Raw genomic sequence first — 21,382 nt, forward strand, 5'->3', positions numbered from 1 at the left:
GTGCTACTTATCAATGGCTTATGAACAAAGTGTTCTGAAAGTAGATTGGGTAGAATATAGAGGTCTATGTGGATGATACCATTGTAGCCAAAATAATATGAGTAGCATCCTTGTAGAACTCTGCTAGTATTACCAACATAGAACTGGTCCAAGAGAGAGTATTACCAAAGGCTATTTGATTATGAATACCAATGGCTAGACAAGATTTGCTAGATTCAAAAGAATAGGACCGGTACATCTGACCAAGAAATGATAACAGGGCAGGAGTGACAATGACTCACTTCGGCTAGTCCCTAGTACTAGGTCTGCATGCATTTTCTATTTGGTCATAAATGTGACCATTTACCCTCACCAAGTCGTAAACATATTGACTCCTAGCTCCAAGTCATGAATGATTCACTTCCTTCCTTTCCAAGTCGTTATGAACTCCTTTGGTGTTAGAGTAGGAATAGACTCTAAAGTGAAGTCACTAGAAATAGTTTTTGAATCTTACTTAATTTTATCCATACAAGCTATTTTGGTAAAACTAAATTAATAATTAAAATTGGTGCAAAAAATAGATAGGGACTATAAAATGTATTTATCAGAAACCAATAGAAATGTATGACTCAGAAGATAGAAATTCAAGTTTTTCTTTATTGTCAAACTTTTTGTAGCTAAGCTTAACAATGAGAAAAACATTTCTTAGTTACATTCGATTGGAATTGAGGGAATAACCCAAATAAATTTGACTTTACCTTTCTTGACTCCGAATAACTTTCACTAACTAACATTATTGTTATGTGAAACATCGATAATAATTAGTAACATACATTGACTTTGATTTTCCATTTTTTATATTCTTTAATTCATATTATATATATATATATATATATATAATCATACAGTTCTATATCATATTACATGAAATAAATATCGATATTATCATACAATGTTGAAATCACTTGATAATAAGAATTGTCATTGAGTCTAGACAACCTTATTTTTTGGACATGAAGAAATAAAAAAAAAACCATTGCACTTGCCATAAATAAAGAAATCATTGCAATTGCCATATGCACAGTGGAGGAGCTTCACTAGAAAAAAAACTTGCAGAAGGAAGAGGAGGAAAAAAAGCTAAAACCAAAATTGATCCAATGGTTGCAGCTGAAGTGTAGGTTCTAAATGAGTGTAGTTGAGTGGCATATTGCAGTTGCTTTTGTCTTGAGAACCCTTGCTTATATAAATAGAACTACTGAGCATTTCAAAATATGAGTCTTGCTTTATCAATTCTAGCATCGTTGTGGCTCTGGTGGATGATTGTTAGTTACTAACATGATCTCAAAGTTATCTCAATTCAAAAGTAACAACATTTAAAAATTATATTTGGATGGAATGAATTTTTATTTAAGTTACAATTCACTTATGAATTTTAAGTGTAATTTATATTTTCATGTGTATTGTTCAAGATGGTTACAATCACTCATCAAAAATTGTATACAATTTAGTCAAGTCAAAGTCATTTAATAAATTTTTCTAGGTTTCGATTTAAAGGTAATATAGCCTTTAAGTGAGAAATATTGAATCATTTTTTATTATGATTTCATAGTAAGTGAATCCAAGTAATCATGGAATTCCCATGTGCCACATGGTTTAAATAAGTGAATGATACAAATTATATTTTCTATATTTCTAAATTTTATTTTAATAAAAATGAAAAGTAAAACTAGAATTTTTTTGATAAATCAAGTTGTTACAATCACTATTGTAGATTTATCAATATATTTTTCATTGTTTGATCTACCATTCATTTCTACTAAATCCTTTTTATATAATTAAAAATAAAATTATAAATTAAAAGTCAAAAGTCACTTAATTTCATTTAATATTGATTTTTTTATTTAATAAGTCTATATATATATATTAGATTGACTTATTAAATAAAAAAATCAATATTAAATGAAATTAAGTGACTTTTGACTTTTAATTTATAATTTTATTTTTAATTATATAAAATTGTTTATCACTCTCTAAGAATTTATATATGATTTTCTAGATATAGATGAAAATCTTGAACAAATTAATCTTTTCTGCTTAAATGTTGCATGATATTTTAGATTTAGATGATAATTCAATGACTTGAAATATATACACCTAAAGAATTGGTCTAGACATCATCCATTTAGCTCACACATTGTTGTACTCCTATAAATAGGACTCATTTCCTATTCTTTATTAATCATAGTGCACACACTCATCTCCACAATAAATCTTAGAGAGTCTTCCTCATTGTTTTTCTTTGCATTCATTTTACTTCTCAATTCTTGTAGTTTCTTTCCTGATGGTTTTGTATTTGGCACTGCTACATCTGCTTATCAAGTTGAGGGGGAGACACTCAAAGGTGGTTGGGGATCTAGCATCTAGGATGAATTTGTAAAACTTCCAGGTAAAATATCAAAATTTAATTGTATAATTTTTCTTATTTCTTTCTAAAATTGAAGTTATATTGTGAAGTGGATTTGATTTGTTTGTTGTGAGTGTAGGTATAATTCCAAGTAATGCAACTAGTGATGTTAGGGTTAGGGTTTAGGGTTAATACTAATAATTTGTTTTTCCTTTTATTTTGTAGATGGAATGGGAGCTATTAATTAGGTAGGTGTAGATTATTATGATAGATTAATTGATAATTTAATACTAATAGGTAACTTGTTTTTTTTCTTCTAACTATTAGATAAATATTTTAATTTTACATATTTTAAATATTCTATTTTTATTTTTCTATTAGGTATTACTCCATATGTCCATCTCTATCACTACGATTTTCCATTGACACTCCAAAATCAGTACTTAGGTTGGTTGAGTCCGAAGATAATGCAAGTACTAGAGTAGAATAATTACTCATATTATTGAAATTGTCTATGCTTCTTGTAATCTAAGAATTTCTAATGTCACATATCAAAAGATGTTATGAATATTTGATTTAGTATGTAATCATTTTGTTTAGGGGTGCGTTTGAACATTATGCTGAGTTTTGCTTTGTGAGATACGATGATAGGGTGAAAAATTGTTCACATACAATGAGCCAAGAGTGGTGGCAGATCTAGGTTATGATTCTAGCTTTCATGCACCTGGAAGAGTTACTAATAGCAAATTTGTAGGGAACTTAACTATGGAACCTTACATTGTATCTCATATACTCATCTTATGTCATGTTGTAGCAGTGAATAGATATCATGAGAAGTACCAAGTAATGCATTCTCAACAAGTTTTATATTAATGTATTTCATTATCACATTATAGCTAATTTAAAAATTCTCTTTTCGTCAAATATAGCAAACTCTTTTAAAAATTGAAATATCATAGTGTTGGTACCACGTGGTGGTTTTGATATGATCAACCAGTCAGGTTAGGTCCTATTGGTGTTTAACCTTATATCTAAGTGTGAAGGAGCTTAGGAGCACAAGAAGTTGAGCGAAAGACGTAGCTAGTGAGAAGGACGACACGGGAAAGAGTTGACGGACTCGGTGCATCTGAGGGATGAGGTGCTACGGAAGAGTACGCTTGCAGATGAGAAGGAGACATGCAACGTCTCTGAGGGATAAGAAGCGAGAGCGAAAGTTTGCTCGAGAAGGACAGAAGTTGAATTTGGTGAGCCTTATTCCGGATGGCCGAGATCACCCAAGTGAGCGGAGCCAGAGTGGAAGACCCGGACCAAGGCGAACGGAAACGGAGCAAAAGACCGGGACTAAAAAATCAACAAAGGTTTATTTTTCGATCCAGGGCGCCCCGACCTATCTAGGGTGCCTCGACCTATCTAGGGCACCTGGACCTGTCGCGACGCTCGAACACCGGGTGCCCGGAACCCTTTCGGGCGCCTGGAGTAAGAATTTATCCAGAACGCTATATGTCGCATTTCGTTATGTCGGGGATAAAAGTGTATCCTCTCCCAGATGCCTGGAACCTTCTAGGTGTCTCGACCAGGGCTATAATATAGTCTTGGTCCCAATGGTTCAAGACAACACTTGTAATTCACTTCTTTTCAATCTTGTTCTGTAACTAAGTGCTTTAATTGTTGTAAAGAGGATTCTCCACCTGAAGGCTTTCATCTTCCTTGGATGAACAACCTTGCCGGTTGTAACCAAGTATATTGTTGTGCCTTTTCTTTTCTATATTTAGTTTTTATTTGTTATATACAAGTGTTAATATTGGTAAAGCTATAAGTCGAGAAAGGATTTTTTATTTCTTATTGTGCAAGCTATTCCCCCCCCCCCCCCCCCCCCTCTCTAGCCGGTCGACAAGGGGCCCAACAAGTGGTATTAGAGCAAGGTCGCTTCAGAAGGACTAACCGTCGAACGAAGCACACGAGATGGTTGGACCGAGCATCTACCCACCAAAATTTGAGGGAGAATTCATGAGCTGGAAGAAAAGAATGGTGGTATTTTTAAGGCAGATTTTGATTTACTCTTGATAATAGAATTTGGTTTGGTAGCACCTGAAGGCAAAGAAAAATACCAATGGACCAAGAAGGAGCAAGCAGACTTTGTGGCAAATGGCGAAGTAGAGTTCCACCAACTAAGCATCTTACCGCCATAGGAAGTCAACCAGATTAGAGCCTACGAGTTAAATTGTCACGCCCCGGGGGGTCCCTGTCAGAAGAAATTTTAGCAGCATCTCTGTAAAATACCGAAAATAGGCGAATATTAATAAATGAATTTTTCGAAATTTTTGGAAATTTTTCGGGAATTTTTCGGAGCTCGTATGGACGAGTCAACGGGGATAAAAATAGGGCTCGGGAAAAGCCTGTTTTAGATATCCATTTAAGCGAGGAAATGTCTATTTTTTTTATATTTCCTTTTCATTTTTCATTTTTCTTTATTTCCTCCCTTCCTCGCCGAAAACCCCCACGCCTCTCTTCCTGTCCCCCCCCCCCCCCCCCGAAGCCTTCTCCCGAGCCCTAACCGCACACGGCGGTTTTCTTTCTTCCCCGAGTGCACAAAGCCATGCCGACACTGATGCCTTAGCCTTCCTCTACGCCGAAACTTTCCTCTTCTTCCTTCCTCGCGACACCCATCTCCTCTGCCGCCAGCCGACGCAGATCACCGACCCTAGCAGCGGCCACCGCGTGCCCTAGCTGAGCCCTGCCGACGCCACTGCCCTCTCTGGACCGGAACAGCGACAGTCGTGCCCTAGATTGGGTTGTGCCGCCACCGAGTTTTGCTTCGTCGCCACCGACCCAGCGCTACCACCGGCCTTCCTCAGCCCTAGTTCTCCGGCCGACTCCTCCTCCTTCTTGAGCCACACCGTGCCCGAGATTTGGGCCACAGCCGACCCCCATACAGCGTTGTGCCTGCTTCCCGAGCAGTGTTCGATCTCTCCGGTGATCACTTTTGTTACTCTCTGCCCTAGCACCGGCAGTCGCTCTCTTCACCTCTACCAAGTGTTGCCGGTCTCCCATGTGGCCAAGATCTGAGCCAGTGAGTATCTTTATCTTGTTTACCTTTCTATCCGATTAGTATAGGGGGGCAGATGTATTCGGAACCACTGTGAACTTACTGTATTTCAACCAACAAATGTTGATTTTGGGTATTTGATTGGGTAGACAGCAGCTCCATCTTAGTCCTGATCTCTGTATTGAATTGATTACTAATTAGGTATTGGATCCATGCTAGGTATTTGATTTGGGGCATTCGTTGGGTGGTCAGCAGGTATAGATGTTTTCTGTGAAGCTGGAAATCGTGAGCGGTGTTAGCAAGAACTGTATATTAAGGTAAGGGTTTTGGTGTATGGATTAAGTTGACACGCTCTTGATACATGGTAAATTATAATCATGTTTCAAATTTGATATTAGTTAGGTATGATCATTTTTGTTGTAGATGAATTATACTCGATGGTTAGGTTGATTAGGGTTTTACCCTAATTTAGCCTTAGAGATTTTATTTAGCTATTCCTTTGAATGTTAGCTAAATAAAAGTATATATACATTGATGACACAGGACTTTGACGTGAGACGAGCCTCTTGACGTCGAGTTTGGACCAGATACGATCCTTTCTATTGGAGGCGGGTACTTTGACTTATGTCTTTTGATATGCATAATAAAGTGTTGAACATATAGCAATGATTGTATTATCTATTTGATTCGGTTGGTCACTACATGATCTGTTACATGTTGTTTGTTTATTTATTATGCACTGCATGTTATTATTTATCTGACCATACATGCTTTCGGTAGTGACCCAACCATATGATACATCATGTTCAGGACCTAGGGTTTATTTGATACCCTATCTATTTGTGTACCTTCCATCTGATATATTGACTTGTGGTACACCTTGTATTTATGTATGGATCTTGCTATGCCATTCATGATATTGCCATGTTTAGAGTCATGCATCATCTTGCATGATTGCATGCTGTGCGATTGTCTGCTCCATTATTGTGAGGGCATTGCCAGTTACATGTATCTGTACACACCACCACTCATGGGTTAGTGGTATATCAGACAGGTGTGTGGCAGTTCTGCTGTTTGGCTCCGTTGGTCTGGTGACTCAGCGTGGTAGCCGGCAGTCAGTTCCGCTCTGTTTGGCTCCGTTGGTTTAGTGTAGCAGCATTGTAGCCGGCAGGCAGTTGGACTTTGTTTGGCTCCGTTGGTCCGCTCATGGGTAGTGTGACTCAGCGTGGTAGCCGGCAGAGAGTCCTCCCCGTCATCGTGTACCGGGAGATGAGAGCATTGCGCTCCCCTATTTATGATTTGGGGTAGGAGTATGTATGTACTCCGACAACATCCCGTCCACTCGGTCACTCATCAGGGGCAGTGATGTCAGAGTGCACGGTTGTCACAGCCCTACCCACTCGGACTCACCATTGTGTGTGAGATGGCTGACTGGCGTCAGGGGTGACCATGTCATTGGCATCATATGCATGATGCATTTATTGTTTGTGTTTGCTGCATTTACTTGCTGCATTTATTTGGATGCATATTATTGACATGCATACAGGGTTATGACACTCTCGGTCTGACGACCCAGTTATCTTTTTACCTTGATCCTGGTTAGTACAGTTTTCTCCTGTTTTTGTTTCAGTTGCATTTCTTCTTCTCGTATACAGGAGACGCATGATTAGTGTTGTCTGTTATTTACTTTATTTTGCATATCAGTTGTACCTGCTGAGTGTTGGACTCACCCCACCTCCATTGTTGTTATATTTTCAGGTTAAGGCTGTCCGGAGCAGTTCCAGTCGCTAGTCCCCACAGCACGTAGTGCTAGTCCTCTGCTAGTTTTGAGTTATTATTTTATTTTAGCTTTGCTCTATCAGACTTTGTTTTTAGTCTTGTTTTGGATTTTACATATGGATATTGTATGGAATCCTTCCGTTTGATGGACTTTTGGTATGATTTGGATTTTATTCTACTACATGCCTACCTGGACGGCAGAAGAGGTGAGTTCGTCGGATTTGAGCTTTACGAGTGTAGTTGAGTAGTGTGGATTTCGAGTCAGGGTACTATTGTTTGTGATTGCTATTATTAACTGCGTGGTTGTGACAGCCAGAGGCTGAATATCTATATAAACTGCGTGGTGATTCTTTTTATTTATTGTTATAATTCCAGCCGCCTGTGGCTGAGGTATATGTGTTATGTAGAAATTTCAGATTGTCCGCTGTACAGGGGAGATGCTGCCGAAATTTCTTCGGACAGAGACTCCTCTGGGGCGTGACAATTTAGTGGTATCAGAGCACAGGTATACGATCTTTTGTTTTCATATTTTTGATGTTTGGGATAACTTGATACCAATTTATTTACTTGGTATCATAGCGCCAAGTTTGGCGATACTTGTTGGATTTTTGTATTTTGGATTTTCGAGATTTATCTGATACCAATTTATTGGTATCAGAGCAGGTTATGGATACCTACTTTTGGTGTTCTGGATTTTTGGATGTCTATTTTGGTTTGTAAGAATTTTCGTTATGGTTATGTTTCGGACTTCCGTTTTGGATTATATGGATTTCCGGCGATTTTCTCGTTCGGAATTTTGAGGTCAGAAGTTGGGGACTGGACAACGATGGAACATCTCCAGACGGCAAATAGGTATGATGTTTATTTTATGATAGTTAGGACATCTATTAGCACTTTATCTTTATTACCTGTCTGGTTGTTGTAGCCATATTACATGTGATGGGTTAGCCACTGATCTTGGTCGACCCTAATAGAGATCAAGGATTATAGTCTCTGGTGATTTTTCATATCATACCATCAGTAGTTTAAGCTTCTGTTACTACTATTAGGAGATGGAGGCACATATCAGCCTCTGCTATTGTTAGCTGGGTAATGGATGATACCTATATATTTCTGTGGACTTAGCCAGTAGAGTTTTTATACTCGTATCTTTTGGATATTAGGGTATCCGATACGATGAAAATTGGTCATTGGAGAGTTATCATGTTTGATCATTGTTGAGAATGATTTGAGGTTGAGGGATATTGGGAGATCAGATATTGTGATGTGTTGATTTCTAATGATTTATGAGAGTAAATGTTATGTGGTTGTTTGATGATCTATTAGTGGATAACTATTTTGATGATTTATTATTTGGGTTGTCGTTGATGGTGACATAGTGAGTGTCATGTTTGATGTTCACAGGTTTGATGATTATAGTTGGTGATCAGGTGGAAAGGACTGTTTTAGCCATATACCATTGTCGGCTTGGATAGTTTATAGAGGATCGATGTATCCTATTTCATGAAGACTTTGACCATGGACTGTATATACCCGGTTGGATGACTCAGAAAGTGCATTGGGACATGTGACCCCGCTGATGTAAGGAAGTGTAGAGCTAATTGCTTAACACTTATGGGATACAATCGTTACTAGTGTATACTGGGAGAGTACATTTGGATTTAAGATGATAAAATTTTCCCCATTAGATATAGTCTTGGTAGTGTACGACATTGACTTGCAATGTTATACCATGGTGTGTATATCTTCCTTGTCCGATATTAGTTCCTTTGAACCTAGAGCAGGGTTGTTACTGGATGATTAGGCTGCTTTATTTTGGGTTGCTTTTGATTGATGTATTCATGCTTGATACATATGCATGAATTTTGTTTAGATATACCCGTAAACCATGAGTGTTGGTAGCATAAGGTTAGTCTCTTTGATTGAGCTGGTATGCTGATTTTGCATGTCTATGTTGCATGTATATTATGATTGTTATGTGTTGTAGGAGTCCTATGGTAGACTGCCTATTTGCGAGAAGTATATGTATCCATGTTCTCATATGGTTGTGGGTTTCTTGTGGTTCATGGTTATGTAGTTTGATGTATGTATCTGAATGTATTATTGAAGATATCTTATCGATTAAATCCGAGTTGTGATATGTACATATGGGTTTGATGTGGTATCTGAGGTATTTTTTTTTTATTATGTTTGATTTTGAGTGCACCTGGGTTTAGTATGCTTTATTGGAAGTATTACGTTGATTATACTCTTGGCATAGGTGTATATATGTCATGTGAGGTTGTTTGAGGTGTATTGTCGATTATACCCATGTTGATATATGCACACGGGTTCGGTAGGTATTGTTGGAGGTATCACACTGATTTATACCTGTGTGTGTGAGTTTGATGTATAATAATTGGAGGATTATGTTGATCATACATATGTTGTGTGAGCAAGTGTGCCAGGTGTATTGTTGGTAGCAGCATGATTCTACTTATGTTAAATGCAGGATGTAGAGTGTTTGCATTATGTCATTTGTTGGATTACCCTGTTAACCCATATTTTTATCAGTGGGTGACTCACTACGATGTTGATAGATTTGACGATGAGTTTGATTTGATTGCTGGATTGTTATACCTTTGGTTGCCCGCAGTGATATGTGGTTGGGTGATCTCGTGCAGCCTCTAGTTGGATAGTTAGGTGCCTTGGACACTTAAGGATCGTTTGTGGTGGAGCGGAGCTCCCACATATTATTGTTGGTTTGTGATAGAACATTGCCCTTACATATTTTGGATTATTGTGGTGGAGCGTTGCTTTCACATATTACGGATTGTTTGTGGTAGAGCGTTGCTCCCACGTATGTGGTATTTCTTGTGATGGAGCGTTGCTCTCACACTGGTGGATATATTCTTTGGTGATTTGTATTGTTGGTGATTATATTTCAAACTTATTGTCAAGGATCTTATAGATTGGGAATGTTTGTGATACAGACATTATGTGTATTGATTTTACCATTAGGGCTTGCGGAGCCTTAGATGTTTTCATGGACTAGATGATTTGGGTATCCCTAGGATATTGGATCAGAATTCGTTATCGTTATGACAACGTGGTATTTTATTCCTGATCTGAGGTGTATCACGCACATCATCTTTGCATAGTTCTAGAGATGTTTCGATGGAAACGTCTAGATGTGAAGATCAATAGTGTGTATTTTGATTGTCTTCTGTGAGATGTTTGAGACACACGGTCACCAGTAGGAGTATACCGTGGTTCCACAGGAGATCTAGGTTGTTACCGTTAGGAGTAGACAGAGTCTATTGAAGAGGCTAGTAACTTCCTTTGTTTGGCTCGATATTTCCGAAAATACGTTGAGGGTTTCTCTCGGATAGCTATGCTACTTACATGCCTGACCATGGAAGGCGTGAAGTTTACTTGGACTGAGGATTTCAAGATCAGCTTCTATGAGCTGAAGCGGAGACTAGTGTCGGCTTCGAGTTTTAGTTTTTACCTTCTGGAGAGGACGGATATGTCCTCTACACCGACACATCTATTCAGGGTTTGAGCACTGTTCTGATGCAGCACGGCAGAGTAGTCTCTTATGCTTCTCGTCAGCTGAAGGAGCATGAGAAGAACTACCCAGTTCATGACCTAGAGTAAGTCGCCATGATTTTGCCATGAAGATTTGGCGATATTATTTATATGGCGTTACATTTGAGTTTCTCACTTACCATAAGAGTCTCAAATATCTGTTTACTTGGAAGGAACTTAATCTCCGACAGAGGAGATGGATGGAGTTCCTGAAGGATTTTTGATTGTACCATTAGCTATCACCCGGGGAAAGCTAATGTGGTTGCCGATGCGCTTAGCAGGAAGTCCGGAGGGACTTTAGCTTGCCATTGAGTTGTGGTCACAGACTTGATTTAAGGTTTCTCCGGTTTGGGCCTTGAGGGGTAAGGACAGACAGAGCAGGGTACTCTGGTTACCATGGTTGCTCAGTCGTCGATCAGGACGAGGATCCGAGAGCCCTAGGCTGCTGATCAGTATTTGTAGTTTATTTGCAGCCAGATAGCTTCCGGCAACAGACCGAGTTTACACGAGACGAGGAGGGTATTATATGCTTCCGAGGCAGATTGTGCGTACCTCAGTCTCATCTGGTCTTACAGGAGCTACTTCAGGAAGCTCATCACTCTCGATTTGCGATCCACCCAAGCGGGACCCGCATAAATCGAGATTTGAGGTGTTCCTACTGGTGGAACGGTATGAAGAAAGACATCGCGGGATTTGTAGCTAGATGTCTTGTCTGTCAGCAGGTGAAGGCTGAGCACTAGAGACCTGCCGGAATACTTCAGCGGATTCCTATTCCTGATTGGAAATGGGAACATATTACTATGGACTTTGTCGTGGGATTGCCGAGGACACAACGAGGCTATGACGCGATTTGGGTTATCGTTGATCGAGTAACCAAATCTGCACACTTCTTAGCGATCCAGAAGACTAATTTCCTGGATCGATTGGCAGATCTGTATTGTCGAGAGATCATCAGACTACATGGTGTTCCGTTGAGTATTATTTCGGATAGAGATCCACGGTTTACGTCTCGTTTCTGGCAGAGTCTGCAGCAGGCCTTGGACACACAGCTCCGGTTTAGTACAGTTTTCCATCCACAGACAGATGGACAGTCAGAGCGGACTATTCAGACTCTTGAGGACTTGCTGAGATCATCTGTTATGGATTTCGGAGGCAGTTGGGAGGACCATCTGCCGTTAGTAGAGTTTGCTTACAACAACAGCTTCCATTCGGCTATCCAGATGGCACCATTTGAGGCGTTGTATGGTAGACCTTGTCGGACACCCATCCTCTGGGATGAGGTTGGAGAGGCCCAGTTGTTGGGACCTCATAGAGTTCAGCAGGATGCAGAGTTGATTCGTACTATCAGACGGAGGATGTCAGAGGCGCAGGACCGTCAGAAGAGTTATGCTGATCGGAGACGCAGACCACTAGAGTTCTCTGTTGGCGACCATGTATTTCTGCGAGTTTCACCCACGAAAGGGGTGAAGAGATTTGGCCTCAGAGGTAAGCTAGCTCCGCGGTATATTGCCCCTTTCGAGATCTTAGAGAGGATCGGAGCGGTAGCTTACCGACTGGCACTACCATCGTCCCTGTCGGGCGTTCACGATGTATTCCACGTATCAATGCTGAGGAGATACGTACATGACCCGACACATGTGTTGGCAGATATCCCAGTTCCAGTTCAGCCTGACATTACTTATGAGGAGATTCCGGTACGGATTCTGGACCGGAAAGAGCGTCAGTTGCGGAACAAGACTATCCGGCTGGTTAAAGTCGGATGGCAGCATCAATCAGACGAGGAGGCTACTTGGGAGCTTGAGGATACGATCCGAGCTCGATACCCCTATCTTTTCACTTGAGGTATGTGATTTATTTACCGTTCAGCATTTTGTACTCTGTATCTGTTGTTAGTACTTGCTGATGGTAGAAAACGAAATTTGGGGACCAAATTTTTATTAGTGGGGGAGAATGTAAAATACCGAAAATAGGCGAATATTAATAAATGAAATTTTCAGAATTTTTGGAAATTTTTCGGAACTCGTATGGACGAGTTAACAGGGATAAAAATAGGGCCCGGGAAAAGCCTGTTTTAGATATCCATTTAAGCGAGGAAATGTCTATTTTTTTTATATTTCCTTTTCATTTTTCTTTTTTCTTTATTTCCTCCCTTCCTCGCCGAAAACCCCCGCGTCTCTCTTCCTTTCCCCCCCGCCGAAGCCTTCTCCCGAGCCCTAACCGCACACGGCGGTTTTCTTTCTTCCCCGAGTGCACAAAGCCATGCCGACACTGATGCCTTAGCCTTCCTCTACGCCGAAACTTTCCTCTTCTTCCTTCCTCGCGACGCCCATCTCCTCTGCCGCAGCCGATGCAGATCACCGACCCTAGCGGCTGCCACCGCGTGCCCCAGCCGAGCCCTGCCGACGCTACTGCCCTCTCTGGACCTTCGACCCTAGCGCCGACCACCCCTTTCACTGGAGAGCTGACCCTAGCTTCAGCCGCGACTCCTCCTCTCTTCAGCCACATCCGAGCACAGCCGACCCCCATACAACGCTGTGCCTGCTTCCCGAGCAGTGTTCGATCTCTCCGGTGATCACTTTTGTTACTCTCTGCCCTAGCACCGGCAGTCGCTCTCTTCGCCTCTGCCAAGTGTTGCCGGTCTCCCATGTGGCCAAGATCTGAGCCAGTGAGTATCTTTATCTTGTTTACCTTTCTATCCGATTGGTATAGGGGGGCAGATGTATTCGGAACCACTGTGAACTTACTATATTTCAACCAACAAATGGTGATTTTGGGTATTTGATTGGGTAGACAACAGCTCCATCTTATTCCTGATCTCTGTATTGAATTGATTACTAATTAGGTATTGGATCCATGCTAGGTATTTGATTTGGGGCATTCGTTGGGTGGTCAGCAGGTATAGATGTTTTCTGTGAAGCTGGAAATCGTGAGCGGTGTTAGCAAGAACTGTATATTGAGGTAAGGGTTTTGGTGTATGGATTAAGTTGACACGCTCTTGATACATGGTAAATTATAATCATGTTTCAAATTTGATATTAGGTAGGTATGATCATTTTTGTTGTAGATGAATTATACTCGATGGTTAGGTTGATTAGGGTTTTACCCTAATTTAGCCTTAGAGATTTTATTTAGCTATTCCTTTGAATGTTAGCTAAATAAAAGTATATATACATTGATGACACAGGACTTTGACGTGAGACGAGCCTCTCGACGTCGATTTTAGACCAGATACGATCATTTCTATTGGAGGCGGGTACTTTGACTTATGTCTTTTGATATGCATAATAAAGTGTTTAACATATAGCAATAATTGTGTTATCTATTTTATTCGGTTGGTCACTACATGATCTGTTACATGTTGTTTGTTTATTTATTATGCACTGCATGTTATTATTTATCTGACCATACATGCTTTCGGTAGTGACCCAACCATATGATACATCATGTTCAGGACCTAGGGTTTATTTGATACCCTATCTATTTGTGTACCTTCCATCTGATACATTGACTTGTGGTACACCTTTTATTTATGTATGGATCTTGCTATGCCATTCATGATATTGCCATGTTTAGAGTCATGCATCATCTTGCATGATTGCATGCTGTGCGGTTGTCTGCTCCATTATTATGAGGGCATCGCCAATTACATGTATCTATACACACCACCACTCATGGGTTAGTGGTATATCAGACAGGTGTGTGGCAGTTCTGCTGTTTGGCTCCGTTGGTCTGGTGACTCAGCGTGGTAGCCGGCAGTTAGTTCCGCTCTGTTTGGCTCCGTTGGTTTAGTGTAGCAACGTTGTAGCCGGCAGGCAGTTGGACTTTGTTTGGCTCTGTTGGTCCGCTCATGGGTAGTGTGACTCAGCGTGGTAGCCGGCAGAGAGTCCTCCCCGTCATCGTGTACCGGTAGATGAGAGCATTGCGCTCCCCCATTTATGATTTGGGGTAGGAGTATGTATGTACACTCGGTCACTCATCAGGGGCAGTGATGTCAGAGTGCACGATTGTCACAGCCCTACCCACTCGGACTCACCATTGTGTGTGAGATGGCTGACTGGCGTCAAGGGTGACCATGTCATTGGCATCCTATGCATTATGCATTTATTGTTTGTGTTTGCTACATTTACTTGCTGCATTTATTTGGATGCATATGATTGACATGCATACAGGGTTATGACACTCTCGGTCTGACGACCCAGTTATCTTTTTACCTTGATCCTGGTTAGTACAGTTTTCTCCTATTTTTGTTTCAGTTGCATTTCTTCTTCTCGTATACAGGAGACTGTACGCATGATTAGTGTTGTCTGTTATTTACTTTATTTTGCATATCAGTTGTACCTGCTGAGTGTTGGACTCACCCCGCCTCCATTGTTGTTATATTTTCAGGTTGAGGCTGTCCGGAGCAGTTCCAGTCGCTGGTCCCCACAGCACGTAGTGCTAGTCCTCTGCTAGTTTTGAGTTGTTATTTTATTTTAGCTTTGCTCTATCAGACTTTGTTTTTAGTCTTGTTTTTGATTTTACATATGGATATTGTATATAAACTGCGTGGTGATTCTTTTTATTTATTGTTATAATTCCAGCCGCCTGTGGCTGAGGTATATGTGTTATGTAGAAGTTTCAGATTGTCCGCTGTACAGGGGAGATGCTGCCGAAATTTCTTCGGACAGAGACTCCTCTGGGGCGTGACAATCTCCCCTGTACGGGTGGCAAAATAAAACTTACTACATCAATCCAGATACCTCGGCCAACATAGCCGGAACAATAACAATAAATAATAATGCAAACCCCCCCCCCCCCCCCCACTCAGTTTAATAGTAATACTAAACTAAAACAATGATAAGGAAAAATCATCTAAAAAATCATACTCAACTACACCCATAAAGCTCAAATCACGATATCCTACTCAACTATGCCCATAAAACTCAAATCACGATGCAATAAAAATCAACTCACCTCTTCTGCCGTCTACACAGACATGTAATGGAACAAATCCAATAAAACCCATCAACAATTAAAACAAAACCATACCATATCCATAGAAACAAACTAGTACAAGTCTAGATAGTATAATAAAAAAAAAGAAACGAAACAAATATCCTTGCGAATTGTAGGGGGACTAACGATTGGAACTCTCCGGATAGCCTCAACTTGAAGTAGTAATAACTACAGAGTGAGTCAACTCCTCAGCGGGTAATTACTGACATGCATAGTAAGAAATATAACAAATAGCACTAATCAAGCGTACAGTCTCCTGATATAAGAAGGATAAATGCAACTAAAATAAATAGGAGAACAACTGTACTAACCAGGACCTGGTGTACGGATAATAAACCAAGAGGTATAGAAATCCTGTATGCATGTCAAATATATGCATCCATCCAATATGCAGCAAATAAATGCAGCAAACACAAGCAATAAATGCATCAATGTGTATGATGCCAATGACATGTCCTGGTCACCCCTACTGCCAGTCAACCATCTCACACACGATGGTGAAACCGAGTGGGTAGGGCTGTGACAACCGTGCACTCTGCCATCACTGCTCTTGATGAGTAACCGAGTGGATGGGATGCTATCGGAGTACACCTATCCTCCTACCCCAAATCACAAGTGGGGGAGCTCAATGCTCTCATCTCCCTGAGCCAGTCCAGAGGAGGGATCCCTGACGTGCTACCACGCTGCGACACGCTACCCATGAGTGGACCAACGAAGCACTGACAGAGCACCTGCTGCAACACACCCTGCCTGAATAAAAACCACTAACCCATGAGTGGTAGCGTGTGCAGATCCATGTAACTAGTGATGTGCTCAACAATAATGGAGCCAACAATCGCACAACATGCAATCATGCGCGATGATGTATGACACTGTAACGACCACCCTTCTTACTACTACTACTCTCTAAGGATGACCGTTACTTAACTACTAACTCTACTTAACCGGTATGATTAAATATCACATGGAAACCCTACCGAAAAATTTCGGCAGAGTCTCCCCTGTACCGGTGACCAAATCTATAATACAAACATAGTATACGCAGCCACAGACGGCTGGAACATATTTTCCACAACCACGCAGTAATAAAAATCACAATAAAAACAAAGAAACTACTCTAGCAATAGCAATGACTACCGCACTCCACAAATAATAAAAGAGACAAGCTAGACATGCGGAAATAAACTCAACTACAATCCCAAATTTAATATAACATAAACAGAGAACTAAAAGAAAGTCTTGACAATTTTGCCAGCTACTTCTGGATCTCTCCACAGTCCACCTTCATCACCACCACCATGGCGCCTCCCTTCATATCTTAGCTTTTCCTTTATCTGCGGTAGGAGGAAAAAAACAAAAGATCTATAAGCGAAAACGCTTAGTAAGTACTAATCTATCTCACAAAAACATCGAAGTGCATAAAAAGAATGCAACAATACTAAAACTGAAATGCTAAAAGCAAAGCTGCATGTACCCATGGTATACAGAAATAAAACTGAATACTAAACATGCTCACTAACTGACAGGAAAGTAATGAAACAACTACTGTAAGCTTAGAATTAAAGAACTAAACTTTTATTGATTCTAAGCATAAAACTTGTTTCATTTTCTTATATCTTTATACCAGAAATTAATCTTTTAATTTCTCTTTTACCTTCTTCTTCTTTTCTTCTTGCTTTACTTATACTAGAAATTAATCTTTTAATTTCTCTTTCACTTTCTTCTTCTTGTTCTTCTTTCTTTTCTTTTCTTTTCTTTTCTTCTTTGGGCCCAGGCTTAGTACCATCTTTAGCGAGCCTCCAGTCCTATGAGGTAAAGACCTTGGTCTTACCAGGGCCAAGACCTTGGAATTGGTCACCTGGATTTGTTTAACGACAACCTTGGAAGTCGGGTACTAGCCTCTTACTTTAGTTTACTTGTTATCTCTTTTTAACTAGACCTTGGTCTTTTTCTTTTTACTAAGTTTTCTCATAATCCTTTATTAGAGTTTATTGGAATCCTTTAGATATACCTAACAAGTGTAGGATTACAATTAACTAAGCATGCTATATAAAAACAATACAAGGAAACAATCTGAACTCTCTCTAAGCATGTTATAGAACAAAGCAACAGAAAAGCAAATTTGAACTTTCTAAACATGCTGTAAAACAAAGGAAAAGAAAGCACATCTGAACTTACTAATCATGCTATAGAATAGAGCAAAAGAGAGCTAATTTGAACTTTTAAAACATGCTGTGATAAGAGTAAAGAAAACTAATCTAATCTTACTAATCATGCTACAAAATAGAGCAAAAAGAAAACTAATTTGATCTTTCTAATCATGCTACAAAATGGAGCAAAAGAAAACTACTTTAAGCTTACTAATCATGCTATAAAAATAGAGCAAAAGAATGCAACTTTGAGCTTCCTATACATGCTGTTCATGTCCAGTTATTTGCACATAAACTAAAATCTGCAAAGTTAACATAAGATGGAATACTTAAACACATGCTAAAACCCTTAAAGTTTCTTCTCCTCTTCTATATCAAACTCACGGTAGTAAAAAAAGGAATTAACCAAGCTAAGGCAGCAAAAAGGGAGATTTCGCCCGGATTATCTAAACTTGGAATGCTACAAGATCAAGGGTTGTTTATGCCCATCCGATTGGCCCAAAAGGAAGCAACCTTGCTGGAATTTAAGGGCAGTAGGTAAATGCACAAGGATACATCACTGAAAAGCTAAAGGCATGCTACATGAAAATAACACAAGTTATCCCTAGTATAGAATTCCGTAGGAAATCCAAAATACATATCCAAGTAAGCCACTAAAGATCTGGCTAAATACTTCCAGAAACTAAGGTCGTTCGTTCCCCTTATATAGCACGAATTAAGCAGCTGTGGAAAACTGCAGTAGGCTCCAAGGGACAATGTTCGTGCCTGCTGAAATATCAAGAAGGAAGGGTTGTCCTATGCTCTAATAGAGCTGTACGTTTCTGCAGTGAACACAAAGAAAACTTGGACTGGAATGAGCCCCAAAGGGGCTGTTCTAAGCTCCAAATGGAGCTGTTCATGTCTGCAGAAATGCACAAAGAAAGGGGTTGTTCTCTGCTACAAGTGGAGCTATCCGTATCTACTGCACATACCACAGAAAATGGGACTGTTGGTGTCCCTTTCATAGCGCAAATCAAACTAAACCACACCATAAAGAACCGCTGCACATTTAAACTAGCCATAAGAGGTCTAACTGAATACTTCACAACAAGGTTGTTCCTGTTCAGATTTAACAGAAAAATCCTATTGCAGAAATGCTATAGACCACCCGATATAAGGAAACTAATAGCAGAAAACAACTACGTATCAAACCCCAAACAACTCCCCTCTTGTATCCTTAATGAAACTCACGGCTGGGATTTTTTTTTTTAAAACCATTCATCTTCCCTGTTTTTATTAGACTCTTGGCAGCCTACTTCGAAACCTTATTTCTTACAGCATACTTCGAAATAAAATTAAGGAGAGAACAAGAATCTAAATCCTCAATTCACGGCAGAAAATTCCCAATAACAACCTTCACTACACGATTTGAAAACAAGGGAAAGCAAAATCCGAAAACCTCTCCTACCGCAGGTGAGTAGTACTTACCCCTTGTTCTTGCACTTACAACCGAGAAGGAGGTTCTAGGGTTCGGATAGCTTGGATTTCGGCTCTTCCTCGTGCCCACAATCTCTCCTCGACAAGAGGATTACCACAACGTGAAGAATCCCTCGGAGAACACCCTCACCGGCCACCGGAGATGATGCCCTACCCTCGTCTCTATTTTCCGCCCGAGCTGTGAAATCGCCGCCGCTGTTCGCGAGAGAGGAGGAGAGGGATCGAGAGGTTAGGGTTCGGGAGAAGGAAATAACTCATCTTATAATACTTAGGGCACTTCTGTTATTAACTACAACTTATATACATCTCGCTTCGTACTTGGTTAACAAAACGAGCGCAGCTCAGTTGGTTGGCCGCGTCTAGTTAGGTCGGGTTCGGCCGGAGGTCACGGGTTCGAGCCTCACCTTCCACAAATTTTTGGTCAAAACTTCTTTCTTTTTGTAACCATACTAAACGACCTCCAAAAATTGCATTAAAATACTCTAAAAATTTCTAAAAATCTCTAGAATATTTTAAAAGTATTTTCAAATATTTTTATGGACATTTGGAACTCGAAATTAGGAAAATTGGGTCGTTACAGACACTAAGCCTGGAAATATCCTGATCCTATCCATCTCTACATAATGTGTACCATAGGACAAATGGATCAAATCAATGGTCTACGTACACAGGTCAGATAAGGTATAAAAACCTAGGTCCTGAGCATAATAAGACATGGTTATGTCACTATCTCTATAAGCATATAAAATCAGGTGGGTACTAACATGGAATTCATAACAAGTAAGCAAAACAAGCATGTAACAGGTATCCGGTAGTGACAAACCGATGCAGATAAGAAACATAATTATTACTACTTGTTAAAAACTACTATGCATATCAAATGACAAATCTAAAAAGATAAGTCAAAGTACCCACTTCCAATAGAAAGGTCCAATCCGACGTCGAGATACTCGTCTCGGGTCAAAGTCCTGTGTCACCAATAAATACACATTTTTATGTTAAAGTGTATACTAAAAGCCTAGCTTTTGGTATAAATATTTATCTAGAAATAAGAATCACATTGGTCAAATGTCTACATTTATGATAAATGTAGTTGCTCAATTAATTTATATTGTAGATAACATGATGTGTGGTGTCACATACAGAAGATCATGTTATCCGTTCCTTATAAATTATAAACAGTAGCTCACGACCAAGATGGAAAGGAACAAACCATTGGAAGGTCGTAGTGTAATTAGGTATTAGTTTATCTTAACTATATAATTACACTAGTATACTTAGAGTGTATTGAGTAGGACCATTTGAGGTCGTTCCTTTTATACTGACTTTATAAAGGAACAAAGACCTCAATTATTATGGAAGTGTGTGCTCTTAATCCTAATATAATAACAAGCACATATATTTGATATTTATTTCTTTAATTTATCAATGGGTGAGATTTAGTTCGATAAATCAATAAGCCCGATAAGTTGGGAAATGATATCACTTATAATGTGTGTTGTTGATTATAGAAGGAAACTGTGTCCTAGTGATATAGGTTGAGAATGTCCCCAAGAGGAGCTCATAAGGATTGTCATGTTAAACTCTGTAGGTGGACTTAGTCCGACATGACGATGAAGTTGAGTGGTACTACTCTTGGAGCTAGATATTAATTAAGCGAGTTGTCAGTAACTTACTTAATTAGTGGACATTTGTTATCTTAAACACAGGGGAGACTAACACACTCATAATAAGAAGGAGCCCAAAATGTAATTTGGGATTGGTGCGGTTGTTCAATAATAGTTCTTTAGTGGAATGAATTAATATTGATGAAATTAAGTTGTGTGTTCAGGGCGAACACGGGATGCTTAATTTCATCAGGAGACCAAAACCAATTCCTCCTCTCGGTCCCTATCGTAGCCTCTAGTATATAGAGATTTATACCCACCGCATACCCACCTTCTTACCCATCCAATGGGGCCGGCCAAGCTAACTTGGAACCCA

Source organism: Zingiber officinale, chromosome 3A, assembly GCF_018446385.1.
Source record: "Zingiber officinale cultivar Zhangliang chromosome 3A, Zo_v1.1, whole genome shotgun sequence".
Classification (NCBI taxonomy): domain Eukaryota; kingdom Viridiplantae; phylum Streptophyta; class Magnoliopsida; order Zingiberales; family Zingiberaceae; genus Zingiber; species Zingiber officinale.